This window comes from Loxodonta africana, chromosome 9, assembly GCF_030014295.1.
Source record: "Loxodonta africana isolate mLoxAfr1 chromosome 9, mLoxAfr1.hap2, whole genome shotgun sequence".
Classification (NCBI taxonomy): domain Eukaryota; kingdom Metazoa; phylum Chordata; class Mammalia; order Proboscidea; family Elephantidae; genus Loxodonta; species Loxodonta africana.
This window is the reverse complement of record NC_087350.1, coordinates 75,786,746-75,801,898: the sequence shown is the minus strand read 5'-3', so window position 1 is coordinate 75,801,898 and position 15,153 is coordinate 75,786,746.

Genomic DNA, 15,153 nt, shown 5'->3' with positions numbered 1-15,153 from the left:
CTTTCACTTTTCCTTTCTTCCTTCCTTGTCCATATCTTTTCTTTTAAACTTTGCTTTTGCTGGTGACGTTTAGGGACACTTTTTTCTCTCCTCTGGGTGTGCTCTAGGGTTTGATCTAATTGTCCTGCTGTCTGAGTGTCACATGGCATTATTACTGGGAAGATGAATGGGACGTGGGTCAGAGTTCAGCAAGAAGGCATCTGCTCACTTGCACTGCATAGTGGAAGTGCTCAGAAGTGATCTTTAAGGAAAGCTTGGAAAAGATATGCACAGAGAAGTCTGTTGTCTCTCCCTCTAAAGTTGGGGTGATCAAAAGGTGGCTCTTTTCCAGAGGGATAGGAAATTAATAAACAAGAAGTCAGGATATCTTTACTGGGTGTTCCCTGCTTGGGGCATCTTTTTTTTTCTAACGTCTATAGGTAAGAAAATGGAGCAAAAGACCAGATGATTAAACAGGGAGGAGGTTGAAATGGAAGCTCCTGAATGGGTACTAGCCATTTGCCTGCTTTACTCGCAGAACCACTTCATCCAAGAAGAGTTTCCACTCCACCCGCAAAGACTCTCGCCCAGCGTCTCCCCTGGCCTCAGGTTACTACGCCATCGACATCGCCATCACAGGCTCAGGTTCTCTTACTGGACTCTCTTCGCGTTGACAGTTCTTCCACTTTACCAAGTTGCCAGTATCCCCACTTAAGAAAACCTAGAACTGCTTTGGCATTACAGGCAAGGGGGAGAATGGATCCATTGTTCTTTTTGCTCTCTTGAATAGGGCAAATGTCTCCTCTATCTAACTTGGTCACCAAACGAGGGCGAGTAAGGGATCTTTGGAAACTCACCTTCCTTCCACTCTGCCTTCATTCTTTGGAAGAGGATTTTGGGTGTCCCTTCCCGCCCTCGCCCCATCAAACCTCTTTTGAGACCTGAATGGACATTGCCTTTTCCTGCTCTTCACAGAGTGGAAGTCGGGAGGGAAAAGAGCAGCACAAATCAGGCAACTCATTTTAGTTCAAGAGCGACCTGCAAGCCTGTAGTTCCTCCTGGACCTCTGGGGAAGCGCATCGCGGTTCGCCGCAGGGCAGAGGCAAGACAGAGGCCCACAGGAACCCCCGCCCAAGAACTGAAAATGCACGGGGAGAGCAGAGCACAGCATTACCCACGACTCGCAGCTGAAGCGATCTCTTAGGATGGGTCGGGTTCCCGCCGGCGGTTTCCCACACCACGGGCGTCCACCGCAGGGCGCACCTTTGCTGCGGGGTTTCCTTGCCGCCTTCCGGGAACCCCGCGGAGCCCCGGCTGCTCCGGCGGGCGAGAGCGTGCCGTCCTCTCCCCGCTACCGGCTCACTCTCCTCCCTCTGCCAGGCTCCTGAGCGGGCGCTCGGTGTCCCTCTCTGAGCATGCGCAGCCCCGCGCCCTCCCCGCCTCCCCGGTGCCCCTAAGGCCCCCTCCCCACCAGCCTTTTGCTCCTTTCCTTTCATTAAATGAACAGGAGATCCTGAAACCTGGACGCTGTGCTGGCGGCCGCGCGAGGAGGAGGCAGAGGCAGAGCACGGCATGGCCGCAGAGGAGGATCTGTGATTCCGCGCACCTCCCCCTCCCACGCGCCCGCGCACACACTCACACACACGCGTACAAACACACACACACACTCGTACACGCCCGAGCCGCGCGTTCGCCGGCTTGCTCTCCCACGCAGGCGGAATGCTGCGGCGCCCAGGGAGCGTGTGTAGGGCCGTTGCCTGAATGCACCTCGCTGCTGAGAGCCGGCCGGCCCAGTAGGGCGCACGGAGGACGCTCCGCCGTGGGAGGTGAGTGCGGCCCCGGAGCCAGCCGGCGGCTCCCGGGACGCCGCTGCGCTGGTCGGCCGGGCAGCTACCCGGCGGCACGCGGCGGCGCAGGTAGCCCCAGCCCGGCTCGTGGGCTTCAAGGTGCAGATGAAGGCAGCGCCGAGTGTGTGCAGCGGATGAGGGAGATCCCAGGGAGGGTAGGCGGTGTCAGATTGACCCGGCAGAAAGCTGTCCCCTCCCTGGTTGTAAACTTTCCTCCCCTGTCATTTGGGAAACGTGAAGACAAAGGGGCGTGGAGGTTCCCTTCGTCCCGTTCCACCCTCCTGGCTGCATTCGGGGCTGCAACGGGAGCCGGCGCGCGTGGGTGGGCGTGCGGGGCGCCCTGCAGGTAGCTGATGCCAAGTACTCCCACTCGGGCGGGGGTTGGGATTTCTCACCCCCAGCAGTAAGCGTTGCCTTTGATTTCTCCTCCGGCACCTGCCATTCCCACCCGCCACCCCCTGCGCCCTAGGCGCATTGTAAGGGGGTGTCACCTGGACAATTGGAGGGGCAGCCTTCGTCTTTCTCTTTCAGCACCAATGCCAGAGGCGCCAGGGTGAGGCTCCAGTCAGTGGTGGGGATGAATGATGAGTTACTGAAAGGATTGCTGTAATCACCTCCTAGAAAAGCTGGGTGCCAGGATCTCTCCTCCCCCGGGAAAGGTGCTGTCTTCACGCGCACCACCACAGCAGCACTGAGAGCTGGGCTGAAGCTGCTGTAGTGGTGGCTGCCAGAGGAAGAAGCGAGGGCTTTATTTTTGCCCTAGGGCTTTATGACATACACGTGTGGAAAATGTGAAAGATGCTGGGTTATTATTTTTCTTTGTGGCAAGATCATTTTCCCTTTCAGCCTCTTTCCTGGGAAAGATTTTCGGCAGCGTGATCTCTAGCTGGTGGACAGACACGTTCTGAATGTCTTTTAGACCAGGGAAAAGACCCCGAGAAAAGGATTCCCTAAAATGCCAGCCCCACTGGTGCGGGATCTGAGAGCAGAGAGCCTTTTGGCACTTAGGAAAATCCTCACATATAATGCCTCAGTGGAACAGTGGAGACTTGGTCAGTATGTGAAGAGTCCAGGACAGGGACAAAGGGGAATGGAAAAGGGACAGACGGTCATTCAGGAGAGGTGTGACCAGAGGCCAGTTATGTAGGGAGCAGTCCAGTGGGAGGCAAGGCACTCTGCAGCCTTCACTGAATTCACTCATACACCCCTTTGCTGTGGTTGACAGCTACTGTTCATCCACTCTTGTTGGTGGCTGGGACTCAGGTTTGCAGATGTCTGGAATGTCACATCTGGAAAATAAAAGGCTTGATTATTTCTGGGCTAACATTTAGCACAATCACAAATTAGTCCTTTTTAAATTTTTTAAGTCTAGAAAGTGCCATATGTGAAAGTTTTTGTCTTGACTTTGCACCTGGCAGGTGGAATAGGCAGACATGTACATTTATGATCTTCTGTACCTCAGGAGCCTTGGGTTCATAACTGAAGTACCTGGGGAGGGAACCTGGCAGCTAGGGAGATGCTGACAGCAGAAAACAGCTCCAGTACTTGTGACTCAGGGTCACCAGAGGGGGTTCTTTTCACTTTCAGATGACAGGTGGAGCCATCTCTCTGTTGCTTCTTAAGATAGGGACCTCTTTTATTTTATTCTTTAAAACATTTTTGTGACTTCTTTGAAGTGGGAGAAAGTGTGATGTACCTGAGGTCAATTGAGAAAGTTCACGTATGAAAGAGATGTTGACTCATAAATCAGCATGGTCAAAAGTGAAGAGGTGTTTGAGCAAGCACAGAAAAAAAAAAGAAAAAGGAAGGTAATTGGGAAGCAATGCATATCGTTAACACAGCTTGGCTTGTTTGGTTTTGAAAGGCATTCAGTAAGATAAACGCTGAACCTTTTTTTTTTTTTTTTTCCCAAATAACTAGTGAAGTAAAGACCTTTCTAGAAATATTTTTAAGTCGAAATTGGCACAGAGGGGGTTTAAATATAATTGTCAGCATATGTCCTTTTTATTTCATGGTGAACATTCTCATCACTTCCCTTGCAAAAGTTGGCAAGAAAAGATCAAGGTTTTTAAAAATGCTTTTTAGTACTAGAGCTCTTTATTTTCTCTGCTACAATGTATTTCCTTTTTCTTTATCTGCAAGTTCCCTTCATTTTGATTATATTCAGATTCCATTTATAAGTATTTATTGACTACCTACCTATCCTGTATATAGCATTGGAGGTCATATAAAAATGTATAATATAGTTCTGGCCCTAAAAGGGTTTGCTATCTATTTGCAAGTAGAAGATTAGCACACATGAAATAGTCAGAGAGTAGGACACCTTTGTACTGTATGGTTTGTGAGCTCTTAACATATACAGTATGCACTCCACCCCCTCCTCCTTCTCCTGGAGTGCCTTGAAATTCAGAAAACAAGCATCAGCACTTATTATATGCAGGAGGCTGGAGAAAAAGCAGAAGGAGTAAAAAATGGTTCCAGCCTTCAAGAGGGGGAAACAGGTATTTAATTACAATGTATTCTTATTAAATGTTATAAAACCCATTGCCATTGATTCTGACTTATAGCAACCCTATAGGACAGAGTAGAACTGCCGCATAGGGTTTCCAAGGAGTGCCTGGTGGATTTGAACTGCCAACCTTTTGGCTAGCCGCTGAACTCTTAATCACTATGCCACCAGGGTTTTCATTAACTGTTATAAAAAAAAAATATATATAGTGTCATCTAAATGCCAATAGTTCAGACATATAAGTGATATTTTTTTTTTCCTCCCCAGGGGGACTTGAGCAGGTGACATTTGAGATACTTTTTGAAAGATGAGTTGTGCTTTGCCAGGTGGGGAAGGGAGAGAAGGACATTCCAGGCAGAGGAAATATGTGCGAGGGCATGCTGAGTTAGGTGACTGTCAGCCATCCATGGCTAGATCACAGGGTACAGGCGTGCAGATATGAGATGAGCAGCACCTGGGCTACACTAATTAACAGCTACAATGCTGTATGGTAACTGTTTTGATAGAGATATGTACAGAGTGCTATGGAAGCACGAAGTAAGGGCATCTTACTCAAAGGAGCATGAGTAAGATCAAGAAAGTTTCTTAGAACAGTTGACATCAGACAAGTCTTGAATGAAAAGAAGAGAAGGGTTTCCCAGGCAGAGGAAACTATGAGAACTGAAAGTAGTTCCTTTTGGCTGCAGCCAGAGATGTGGATTCTTAGCTCCTTGGGGTGGAAAACTATCAGCCCAGAGAGGTAAGTAGAGGTCAAGTGTGAAAGGAAATATCCCAAGCAAAAGAGCTTTGTTTTTATCTTAAAGGCTAGCACAGAGATTAAGATTAGGTAAACTTGAGCCATGATCAGATTTGCATTAGAGAAAGATGACTTTGACCACAGTGTGGAGGATGAATTGGAGGTGGTAAGACTGGAGGCAGAGAACTAATTGTGGAATATAGGTGTGAAATGATGAGGGTGGTGGCAGTGGGGATGAGAGGAAGAGATATATTTGAGAGACAAGTGAGAAAAGTAAATCCTTCTAATCTAAGAAGAGCCTCCTTCGGTGTGCTCCCATACCACCCGATCCTTTACCATGAATACTTGTGTTGCTGCCTTCCCTGCATTATAAGGGCAAGACATTCACAGTTGCATCTCCAGTATCCAGCACGGGCCTGGTACACAGTAGGAACTCAATAAACCTTTGTTGAATGAATTATTAAATAAACAAATGGGAAATCTCGCTGTGTAGTTGATTCCTGCATTGGAATACCAGTTGCCGTTGAGTCAACTCCAGCTGGTGGTGACCCCATATGTGTAAGAGTAGAACTTTGCTTCATAGGCTTTTCAGTGGCTGAATTTTCAGAAGTAGATTGCCAGGCTTTTCTTCTGAGATGCCTCTGCGTAGACTTGAACCTCCAACTTTTCAGTTAGCAGCTAAGTATGTGAATTGTTTGAACCACCCAGGGACTTCTTACATTAGAATAATAATAATAAAAAAAAACCTGTTGCCATCAAGTCGATTTTGACTCATAGTGACCCTATAGGACAGAGTAGAACTGCCCCATAGAGTTTCCAAGGAGCGCTTAGTGGATACAAATTGCCAACCTTTTGGTTAGCAGCTGAAGCACTTAACCACTAGACCGCCAGGGTTTCCTGTATTAGAATAGTAGAAGCTAAATCATGACTTCCGTTTCTCTAAGGTGACCAGTCTTTGGGGAGGCTAGTGACAAAGTGATCCAGGGAGACCACAGATAAAAACAGGAACATAATTTTTTACCCACTGCGGTGAAAAGGAACTGTCCTCTGAAGTGCCAATAAAAAAACAGCACTGTGACATCTCATTTTTTATATTTAAACAATTATATCATCTGGGAAGCAATAGCTTATCTTGGAAGCATCAGTATTTTTCAGGCCTTTGAACTGGTTCAGTCATGGCTGACACAGCAAAATCAGAACAGACCCGAATTTTTAAAATTTGGGTGAAGCAGAACAATAACGAGAATAGGAAAAATTATAGGTCGAAGCCCTGGTTTGGGAGACTCAGAACAGGTGAGATGTAGTGAGCCCTTTCAGGAGCCTGATGAGGGAGATTGGATTATTGGCGGACTGTGGAGAGTGACACACATTCAAAGTGGTGTGATCAGACGCCATCTTTGAGTGGGACACTGCTGTTTCCAACTGTTGGTCAAGGGATTTGGTTGCTATGCGTATGCTGCCTTTGTTATCTAAGAGGGAGATTAAGCTTCTAGCAGAGCATTGACCCATAATTTTTCCAGTTCCGGTTATCACTTTGATATACCCACATTTTACAAATTGGTATCCGTTTTGGTTTCGCTCTATTGGGTGTTACTGAACTAGGGGGAAGTGGTTTGAAGCCCTGGCATTTAGCACAGTTCCTGATACATAATAGGCTGGTAGTAAATGTGAGCCTTCTTTTCTTTCCCCCTTACCCTGGTGGCATAGTGGTTGAGAGCTACGGCTGCTAACCAAAAGGTCGGCAGCTCAAATCCACCAGGCACTCCTTGGAAACTCTATGGAGGAATTCTACTCTGTCTCATGGGGTCATTAAGGGTTGGAATCGACTCAATGGCAATGGGTTTTTGGTTTAATTGTTGGAACTCCCTGATTTCATGCACTTTGCTCAAACTTTTAAAATGATCTGGGGCCATGGAGTTTGTAAGCCATTGGGTCTCATGTAAAGAGCTCCTAACATCTTTTTTTACCAGGATGCCTCAGTAGGTGAACCCTGCATTCCCATCCAGGAGAGCTGGGATGAGGGCTGGACCACCCAGGCTTCAGTACCAACAGTGCAGCCCCAGGAATCAGGTCACTTATTGAACCAAGCCCAAACATATGGAGTTCCCTTCTTAAAATCTCAACAAGTCAAAATGGATTAGAATAAAAAGTCGGAATTTGTTTTCAGATTTACTACAGGGGATAAAGGAGAAGGAGGATCAAAGATAGAACTTAGTGATTATCAGGGGTGGGATGGAGGGGGAAGGAGAGAGTCATTGCTTAGGGACACTGAGCTTCTGTTAAGGGTGATGGAAGAATTTAGAAACCGATTATTGGTGATGGTTGTGTAACATGATGAATGTGATTAATTTCACTGAATCGTACATATTAAAAATGTTGAAATGGCAGGTGTTTTGTTATATACACTTTCCACACCCACGCACACCAAAGTAGCACTTAGGGTTTGATCCTTGGTAGCTGGCAGAATGGTGGCCCATTCATTCCTGAGAGAGGGATGACAAGGGAAGTTAGCTCAGGTGAGCAAATGGCTTGATGATGTTTTAGGGAAATAGATTGTGAAGTAACACTGAAACATCCTGGAAAGCACATAATACAGACTGTAACATGTAGGAATTTCTCAGTAAATGGTAACTGTTATTTTTATTGAGAGGATAGAGAGAGCAGGAGACCACAGAGCCAAAGGTAAATCTCAGCATGCAGCCAAATTTAGGGATTAAGGAAAGAAACAAGCACCAGTGAAGAGCATAGGAAAGAAATACTGAGAGTTGATGGGAAGGACCCAGCACGAAAGCAGAAGCCTAAGAGAATTTTGAGAAGGGGGCGGTGAGACTTCACAGTGGTATCCCTAACAGAGGGTCATGCCTTGCGTGAGTGCCCATATGTAGCATCTCCTTTAATCCCCACAACGCCATGACCCATTTCTCCATGTTATAGTGGAGGCGGCTTGAGTGAAGAGTTTCCAATAGCTTGTTCAGGATTACCAAGCTAGTAAGTAAGTAAGTAGCAGAGTCAAAGCCTGTATTCATAACCCTACAAACACTGACCCGTCGTTATCAACTGGGTAAATGACCACAGTGATTTAAAGTGCAGGTTGAAAAGACTGAAGGCAGGGAACTGAAAAGAGTCAATGAATAGGAGTTGCTGGTGACCATTAAGAATGCAACTGTAGTACAGCAGTGTGTTCAGAAGCCATATTTCAGGGAGTTCAGTGGAGAGCGTTGTTGTTGTTAGGTGCCATCGAGTCGAATGGGAGGTAAGAAAATCCAGGCAATGCATACCTATCAGTCGTTTTTGAAGTCTGGCAGGGGAAAGAGTTATGGGACCACAGAGAAAAAAGTGCAGTGAGCAGAGCATTTTGCAGGGTTGTTATCAAGGGGGAGCAGATGGAAAGAACTAGTGTCTACAGAGAACAAAAAGATATGGGGAAATAGAGCACGAGAGGAAAGCTAGAGAGGAGGAAGGATGCCCCTTCCCAAGATGGATTTGAGGACAGACATACGGTGTGCTCTTCCCTCCACAACTCAATGACAAAGGTGCTTCTGAAGGCCAGAGAATTCAGATCCTTGAGTGTCCTGGACAATTTAGGAGGCTCTGTGTGCCGTACCCTAAGGGTGTCACTTGTTACTTGCTCACGAAGCGCAGTGACTGAGAACAGATTCTGGAGTTAGACCGAATGCTTTTGAATTCTGGCTTTGCCCCTTGTCAAGTGTGTGACTTTGGGTACACAGTTTATTCTCTGTGCTTCAAATTACTCTTGTTTTTATAATGGAGATGGTAGTAGAACCCATCACATAGGATTGCTGGAAGATTAGATCAGTTACTCTTTGTAAAGTTTGGCACGAGTAAGTGCTCAAGAAATAGTAGCTATTATTATATGTGACAACGGTGAGGTTAAAAGCATTAAGCTTTGACTTCATGCTCAGGGCTCCAGAGACTATCCTTTGGTGTTCACTAAGCAAATTTGTTGCTTTTTTTAAAATAATTTGTATTGAGCTTTAAGTGAACGTTTACAAATCAAGTCAGTCTGCCACATATAAGCTTATATACACCTTACTCCATGCTCCCACTTACTCTCCCCCTAATGAGTCAGCCCTTCCAGTCTCTCCTTTCGTGACAATTTTGCCAGTTTCTAACCCTCTCTACCCTCCTATCTCCCATCCAGACAGGAGATGGCAACACAGTCTCAAGTGTCCACCTGATACAGGTAGCTCACTCTTCATCAGCATCTCTCTCCAACCCATTGTCCAGTCCCTTCCATGTGTGATGAGTTGTCTTCGGGAATGGTTCCTGTCCTGGGCCAACAGAAGGTCTGGGGACCATGACCGCCGGGATTCCTCTAGTCTCAGTCAGACCATTAAGTCTGGTCTTTTTATGAGAATTTGGGGTCTGCCTCCCACTGATCTCCTGTTCCCTCAGGGGTTCTCTGTTGTGCTCCCTGTCAGGGCAGTCATCGGTTGTGGCTGGGCACCATCTGGTTCTTCTGGTCTGAGGATGATGTAAGTCTCTGGTTCATGTGGCCCTTTCTGTCTCTTGGGCTCCTAGTTGTCGTGTGCTCTTGGTGTTCTTCATTCTCCTTTGATTCAGGTGGGTTCAGACCAACTGATGCATCTTAGATGGCCGCTTGTTAGCATTTAAGACCCCAGATGCCACATTTCAAAGTGGGATGCAGAATGTTTTCATAATAGTATTATTATTTTTTTTTTATTAACTTTCATTGAGCTTCAAGTGAACGTTTACAAATCAAGTCAGTCTGTCACATATAAGTTTATATACATCTTACTCCTTACTCCCACTTGCTCTCCCCCTAATGAGTCAGCCCTTCCAGTCTCTCTTTTCATGACAATTTTGCCAGCTTCCAACCCTCTCTATCCTCCCATCCCCCCTCCAGACAGGAGATGCCAACACAGTCTCAAGTGTCCACCTGATATAATTAGCTCACTCTTCTTCAGCATCTCTCTACTACCTACTGTCCAGTCCCTTTCATGTCTGATGAGTTGTCTTTGGGAATGGTTCCTGTCCTGTGCCAACAGAAGGTTTGGGGACCATGCCCGCCGGGATTCCTCTAGTCACAGGCAGACCATTAAGTATGGTATTTTTATGAGAATTTGGGGTCTGCATCCCACTGATCTCCTGCTCCCTCAGGGGTTCTCTATTGTGCTCCCTGTCAGGGCAGTCATCGGTTGTGGCCGGGCACCAACTAGTTCTTCTGGTTTCAGGATAATGTAGGTCTCTGATTCATGTGGCCCTTTCTGTCTCTTGGGCTCTTAGTTGTCGTGTGACCTTGGTATTCTTCATTCTCCTTTGCTCCAGGTGGGTTGAGACCAATTGATGCATCTTAGATGGCCGCTTGTTAGCATTTAAGACCCCAGACGCCACATTTCAAAGTGGGATGCAGAATGTTTTCATAACAGAATTATTTTGCCAATTGACTTAGAAGTCCCGTTAAGCCATAGTCCCCAAGCCCCCGCCCTTGCCTCGCTTTGAAGCATTCATTTTATCCCAGAAACTTCTTTGCTTTTGGTGCAGTCCAGTTGAGCTGACCTTCTGTGTATTGAGTATTGTCCTTCCCTTCACCTAAAGTAGTTCTTATCTACTAACTAATCAGTAAATAACCCTCTTCCACCCTCCCTCCCTCCCCCCCTCATAAGCAAATTTGTTTTTGATGGCTTACAAATAGCTGGCTCTAATCTTGTCTTCTAAGTGCAGGAATTAAATCAGTAAACATTATGGCGGGAGACCAGCTCAACCATTGTAAACCTAGGTGGGGTTGACGTGAGCTGGGGGTGTCTGCCAATAACATTTGCCTAGTTGCCCACTTCTTACACCTTTCTGGGGAAGAGATGAAAGTTTGCTTGCCTTTAGGCTGGTCCTGGCATTCTTCAGGCTCATAGGCATCATACAAATGTAATATAGCTGTTTAGCAAATTGTTTTCAGTGAAGTGACTGTATGTATTAATTACAGCACCTCTTTGATACTGAAGGATGTAAACTCTAAATACCTTAGATATGAGGTTCACAACATTCTTTAGGAAATTAAATACCTGACTCGTTCATGGGAAAAAGTTGTAGTGGATTCTAAAATAGAATCCCAGTAGATATGGAAGCCTGATTATCTAGTTACTTGGCAGCAGGGCAGGGACCACAGCTTGGATCTGACCCATTACCCAAAGCTCTTTGTGTTACCCTTTGCCAAATACTTTCATTACTGCTCTGCAAAGACTGATTTTTTTGGAGGGGGGGCAGGGGGTCCAATCTACCCTCTTTATGTCTCAGCCATACTAAATTTTATGGAGTTCCCCAAATTAGATTTTTTCCTTTTTAACCTTCAGGTCTTTGGCTATTCTGTCCCTTCTAGAATGCCCTCCTTCCCTTCCCTTCCTCTGCCTAACTCTCTTAGTCTTTTAGGTCAAAGTCACATATGAGGAAAAGTTGTCCTGACCTTGAACACTATGTGTTCCTGTAGTCCCCAACTTAATATTATAGCATCTCACCCCATGCTTGGCACATACTATGTACTCAGTAAACGTTTTGGGTTGAATGACTGACTGACTGAATGAATCTTGTCCTTCTGAGTCCTTGATGATGCACCAATAATGCAGCTTCATGTTAGAGAATTTTCAAGTTCCAAGGTTCATTGGAAGTTATCTAACCAGACTTAAGTGAAAGAAAATAAGTACACTGAGAACCAGAGAGGTTCGATGACTTGCCTGAGGGCATGTAGCTAAGTTGTATCAGAACTAAGACCAGAACACCAGCCTTCTGATTTCAGACCCAGGCTCTTTCCCAGGGCCAGGATTCAGGTGAGTGAGGCAGGGTCGCATAAGTACAGGGTTGAATCTTGTTGTTATTTAACATTTTGATACTTTATTCATCATTAATATTTTTGCATTCATTTTTATTTTTTAAAAATATTGCATTAAGATATGATTAATCTTCATTACTGAGTTTTTTAGTGCACTTTTAAATTTTGCACCCGATGCATACACCTCACCCTAGTCCTGGCCCTGCTCTTTCCACTATTGTAGTAGGACAGGTACTTTCTAGCCTTCCATCACTGGCATAAGAATGCAGTCACAATGTAAACCACAAGGGCCCCAACTGAAACTATTGAAGGAAACACCATTCAATATGATGACATGGGCTGCAAATAACCTTTCCATGACCCGGTGATCCACTAATCAGTAAAAAGTACACTAGTAGTGTAAAAGCAAATACAGAAGGATTAGAATAAAGGCTCCATCATCTTTCTATGTATCTATCTACCTATCTAGAAGAATAGACTAGAGGAAAGTGTAGAGATCATTTAGATTCTTTCACTTATGGATGTGGTTGTTTCTCTGCTTTTATATATTTGAGGTATATGAAATCCCAAGATGGAAAACGGGAGAAAACCATTGTACCCATCAACTTGGCTGGCCTTGACTCACGGCACTTCTCGCTTATTTTGAAGATTTGAGGTGAAACTAAAACTTCCAGAACAGGGTTGGAAGGTAGAAAGATAGAATTTTACCATTTCGGCCAAAATATAGGAAAAAAAGGAAAAGAAACATGAATGGAAAGGAGAAAAAGAGATAAAGGGAAAAATGTTGAGGGGCGTCTACTATGCACCATGCAAGGTGCTACTTATGGACTGTCGAGCAGTCTGTATGTATATCATCTCATTAACCTCTACAATATCTTGGAAAATAGGTACTGATATTCCCAACTGGCAGCTGAGAAAACCCAGTCTCAGGGAGGTGAGTTAGCTTACCCAAGCTCTCAAAGCTGCAACTAGATTCAGATCCAGGTCTGAGTCTAAATTCTGTGATCATCCACTCCATACTTCTGACTATCACAGGCTTGGGTTTTCAGACCACCCCATAACCTTCACACCTCCTGGAAAGCCTTAGTTGCAACTAAGATGCTGGCTACCTGGATGGGAAGTCAGTCAGCCAGCAGTCAACTGCACTCTCTGCTGTTGTTCCTCCTTATAGGGTACATTGTCTTTTTCCCATTCGTCAGTAACAGCAGAGAGCAGAGAAGCACATACACAGGAAATAAATACTCCTCTGTGTGTGAATGTCATAGATTTTTACATGCCATGAAAGCACATGTTTTATATTGCCTCTGTTATGTTAGGAGGGGCTTTTTCTTTGTATCAAGTATTCTAGAAATGCTCACAGACTAGACCGAAGAAAAGATGATCATATTTACTGGAGCGAATCCCTAGCAATGAGGGGTAATGTATTTGCAGGGCTGACCATCAAGGGTTTCTGGGGTGCCCTTTTTATTGATTTCTGATGAGTAGCATGGACCAGTGACCCCCCCCCCAACTCTCCCTCCCCAGCATTTTAAATGCAATGAAATACATCATCAAGTGGAATCAGATACAATTTTTACAAGAACTGCAATCGGGTTGAGAGTAATGCCGTTCAGCTCAGCAGCTCTCCAAGCTGATCATGTGTTATCACTCTTCCCATCTTCCAGCCTTTGCTAGCTGTTGCTCCCAGGCAAACCCACACACTCAAACGCTCTAATAATCAGCCCACAGCCTGCTCTCCTGGGGGTCACAGGCACTGAGGAAAAAAAAAAAAAACTAAGACCTTTTCATTCACACTTGTATTAACCGGAAAAAACATCTCTCTGTGTGTTTTATTTGCAGTGTAAGAGCAAGGCAATATCTCTAGGTTTGAGAAAATCTTTTGGGTTTAGTTTTTTTTTACACAGCTGACGTGTATATACTAACAATTCCTGGCCAAACTAGTAAGGAATGTTTAGAATGTTTTAACAATTTTAAGAAATGAATTAAACCCACTATGTGTTTACTACCAAACAAAACCCGTCGCTGTGGAGTGAATTCTGACTCTTGGCGACCTCATGTGTTGCAGAGTAGAACTGTGCTCTACAGGGTTTTCAATGCTGTGACTTTTTGGAAGCAGATCACCAGGCCTTTCTTCTGAGGTGCCTTTGGGTGGGTGTGAACTGCCAACCTTGTGATTAGTGGTCACGTACTTCATTTGTGCCACCCAGGGACTCCTGTATTTACTACAGTGGTATACAAAATGCAGATGTAATGTAGTAAGTGAAGTACATGGTGTACATTTCTGCTCCAAGTCCTTTCCCAGAAAACCGCCGTCAGTTACTTAGTGTATGTTCCTCCACGATCTACTTCCTAAAAATCAGCTGCTGAAAACCCTATGGAGCACAGTTCTACTCTGACGCACATGGGGCCGCCATGAGTAGAAATCGACTTGAAGACAACTGGTAACTTGCAATGTTCCTCCAACTCTTTTGGTCCAAGAATATTTACACGTATTGTTATTATTTTTTTAAAAGATGGGATTATGCTTTGTATATTATTTTCTAATTTAGTTACAATAATTCATTTTAGTGATGAAATTGTTTTCTTTTGAAATTGTCACTAAAAGTAAATTGTAATATAATATTTAAAGTATAATTCTACTTCAAAAAATAATAATTTGGTAAATATTACTGTTGGGTGGGCAGGAGGGAATGCTGCTTTCCATCCTAAAGTGGAGCTCAGCTGATGTGTATCTTGGGGCCCTTTGGCCATCTGTCCTCACATATATTTTGTAGATATAGTTAATGAACAGGTATTTTCTGAGCTTCTTCTAGGAGCCGCCTATTCTACCAGGTGCCTTTCAGGAGTTCACATTCTAGCAAAGAGAAAATGAGGAGGGGACTTAATTTAAAGCCCTGACTCTACAACGCCAGCAGCTATAGATTCTCCTTGATTCACAGCATTACTGGGAGGAATAGTCTGTTCCAATTCTCTTGTATTTCCAAATGAGTAAATATAGGTCTGTAGAGGTTAAACGACTTGTCCAGGGTCCCACAGCTGGATTTTGGAGAGGCTGGGGTGACAGGCTGGTTTCCAGCCTATTAATCCAGAGCTAATTTCATTACACTCGACTGCAAAAAAATCCCAGAGCAAGAAGAGGGACGTAGGTGATGAGGGGATGTATGAGGAGGATAAACTAACATTTTGCACAAGTACTCATTATTAATACATTATTACTAATTCAACACTGTTATTTTATAGAAAATCCAGGAAAATGAAGTAACTCTTCTAACAATTTGAG